General features: G+C 37.5%; 1 long non-coding RNA gene across 1 annotated transcript; it reads right to left on the bottom strand.

The window, feature by feature from the left end:
• Nucleotides 1-1601: 1601 nt before the first annotated feature.
• Nucleotides 1602-2158, bottom strand: LOC135418071 (uncharacterized). Its single transcript, XR_010432308.1, has 2 exons — nt 2047-2158; nt 1602-1871 (listed from the first exon to the last, which is right to left on the bottom strand). It is a non-coding gene; the product is annotated as an uncharacterized LOC135418071 (long non-coding RNA).
• Nucleotides 2159-3520: the final 1362 nt, after the last annotated feature.

Below are 3520 nucleotides of genomic sequence, written 5' to 3' on the forward strand. Positions count from 1 at the left end.
AGGGTTTCTTTAAGGAGCAGATTTCCTGATTAAAGCAACTCCTGGCTTCTTTCATTTTTGAAAGGCTTTAAGCAATCTGAAATGTTGCTTTGATTCAGTCATGATAAGCAAGTACATGCAGAAATTCTGCAGTACAGAGCTGCTTTTTATACTGTGGCTTTTTACAAAGGTTTAAATTACTAAGCCTAAATGAGCTTCTTAGAAAAGGAAGAATGCCTCTTGCTTGTCACAGCAACTGTCTTTTCTGCCTGCAGTAGGCAGGACATTGACCTCTACCTGAATAGCCCGAGGTAAGAGGAGTAGCCACTGGAAATTATTTATAACCTGACCAGCTCATTTAGTTTCATCCTCTGAGGCCCTCAGAGTTGAACTGACACAGCAATAATGGCCAGCGAACTTTTGATCCAATTAATTGTTAATGAGAGGTTTGATTAGCAAATAAAGGGCCTATTAGGTTAGCTGATTGTCTTTCTTTTGCAATACCAGAGGTCAATGTTTTTTTTTTTGACTGAAAGAAAAGAACATTGTGTACTCTGTGGTTAAATTAATCACATGCTCACAGGTGTTGAGTAAAGTTGATTCAGGAAAACAGTCAGCTTAGACATCTGTCTGTAACCATGAGAATGCAATAGGTATTCCTCACTTTGTTTATGATTGTTTTTTCTGTATTTCATTGTTAATTCAACTGCCTCCACCTTTCTGTGCCCGCAAAATACTGCATTAACCCATACTCCTCCTTATCTTGCTTTCCTCCAGAGTTACTTTACAGCTGTCTTTTATTTTAATTATGCTGCCAGAATTCTCAGTCAGTTTCAAATTAATTAGTTCTTCGTATGTATTTAAAATCTCCCAGTGTATATGCAAAAGCCATTCCAGTGCATGAAGTTCTAGTCCTGAAAATTTCCCTCTGAGTTATGACATGCTTCTTTAAAATTACAATGACTAAAGAGAAAAACAAGATTAAGAATAAAACTGAACTACAAATGACACCTATGTAAATTAAGAGTATTTTGATCTCAGTTCAGCCATGTTGGATTTATACTAGCATAAATCTGTAAATCTGACATTAACAAATTGATCCCTGTAGAGTAGTTTTTGTTACCTGAACGTTTAATCTTTCATGTTATCAATAATGCTTGAAAACAGAACGCTGTTCACTGTCTTTTCCTACCAGCCTCCATAATGTACAGAAAACCCTAATTAGAAAAATACTTAAGTTTGCTGTTAGGCTTTCAGATATTAAAAATCTGGAGATGTGGTTATCTCTTTTGCAGGGTGTGAGGTGGTCTTTAATTACCTGATCACATTCTGTTTTTCGGTGATTCAACTGAAGAGATGGATGGATGGATGGATGGATGGATGGACGAATGTTACCAAAAAGTAGCAATTCCTGGGTGTTTCTTTTTACCCTTGTTACTCAATGAAGGCTCATGACATGTTTACTGAGTGTTATCCAAACCTCACCCACATGAGAGAAATGGTAATTTTATGATGATGTATCCTGGTCATCATTGTAATTACAAAAGTATGTAGCAAACAGTATTAAAGAAAAAAAGAAAGCACTGCAGAATAACATAATGTAGCTATTTCTGTTGCAGTGGTTTGTTTTGTTTTGTTTTAATTTTGTTTGTTTGGTAGTTTGCTTTTATTTTTTGTTCTTTAACAGGAAAAGCAGAGATGTAGAAACATTAATGCTAGAGGTGTAGGCTGACTCTTCTCAGAAACATATTGCACTGCCACACAAAAGTTGAAGTAGGGGCAGGAATTGGAGCTTTGTTCTTGATTGCAGACTGAGGTTTGTAGCTCTCTCCCAGTTAGTGGAGCTTCAGAGTGGATGTTCACACTGGCCAGCAAAAGGCAGAAGCAGGGAGCTGTGAAAAATAATAATCCCTTTTTATGTTGACAGAAGCTTCAGCAACTTGATAGTCCACCTGGGCTACACTCGTGCTCTGATTTTTGCTTGTCTGGTTGCATGCATAAGACCTGGTTTCTATGTATATGCTTACTGTTCTGTACCTCCCTGCTAACTCAGTGCACAGCTCTTACCAAAATAAACGTGAGTACCCAGCAGATTGCAAATCATCATCATGGCTAGACTTTGCGAACGAAGATTTGGGGATTGCAAATCAGAGACTGATAAAAAGAACAGTATGTGATTAGTAACCACCTGCAAAAAGTTTGGTTGAAACGACTAGACCAGTGTCATTAATGACCAGTATGACAAGAGGCAAGGTTTAATCCAGTTCTCTAAGGCTGCTTTAACCACAAAGCTTCCTGTAATCTTCTCTGATCCAGTAACTGCTCTCACACAAAGTGGGGGTTAGGTAAGGTTGTTTGTGCATGTAGACCTTGACTTTACATAGGTTCTGCTTTTGCCTGGCTTTTCTAGGTTCATGTATTTCAGTCATAATTCCTAGATCTTTGTAATGAATTAAGACAGATCTTATGTCTGTCATTATCTGAACTAAAACATTTTAGACCACTGCACGAATCTCTATCATGTCTTATATGACTATGAACTGTGAAAGTAGTTTTGTCCTTTGCATAGATATGTTTTGAGAGGTAAATGAGGCCTACAGTTTGCCAATGGCTTTCACAGAACTATTTTTGACCTTTAAGACATACCTGAGGCCCTGGGAGCCCTGATTCTTTTGCAGCATCAATGGTAATCTTCCTACTTCCCTGACCCAGCCAGCAAGAGGTCTTCTGTCTCCAACTTTGTCAGACTTTAGCAAGACTTATTCTTTACTTCATTGTCCTTCAATAAAGTCCTATTCCTGCTTTTAGTATTTAATTTTCCTACATCACCAATCTTTCTCTTTGATCAGACTCCCAGTGTCTGTCTTTCAGTCATCTTAACGGCTCCTTTTAGCTATATAGAAAACATAGTTTACCTGATGTCATATGTGAAGCTTTACCCATGCATGTGCAGGCGAAACCACACATGCACATGTCCAGCTGTAGCCATGGACCCAATGGTTCAGAATTCTTAAAGCCATAAATAACTGAAAGCAGACTTTTATAACGCGAAATAAGATAATGCTATCAGCTTGATGTACAATAGACACATGTTTTCTCAGGGACATAAACTTCCATCCTTAGGCATTCCACATAATATCTCCCTTTGCACGTGCCTCCTTGTAAAGGGCAAGCCAATGGGTACAACCAGCATAGTGGCCTTGCAGTTTGGATGGTAATTAAAAAGAAAATTGCAGAAACTAATTTTGTTTTCATTGAAGCTAATAGCAACATCACCACCTGCTTTGACTGGGTTGGGAAATGCTCTGTAAAAATTAGTTGCCACATACAAAGATAGATAATGGAGAAATATATATTAAAAAATATAATATGATAAAGAAAATCCATTAGTAGCTGTGCAATAACACTAGAGGGGATAGCTGAAAACATCTAATTGAGTCTGAAAAATGCATTTCAAGATGAGCTGTCAGGTGAAATGGAGAATCCAAGAAACTGAGAAAGAAAATCTGTTTAAAACAACAAGGTCTGAATAATTGTAAAT

Source organism: Pseudopipra pipra, chromosome 1, assembly GCF_036250125.1.
Source record: "Pseudopipra pipra isolate bDixPip1 chromosome 1, bDixPip1.hap1, whole genome shotgun sequence".
Classification (NCBI taxonomy): Eukaryota; Metazoa; Chordata; class Aves; order Passeriformes; family Pipridae; genus Pseudopipra; species Pseudopipra pipra.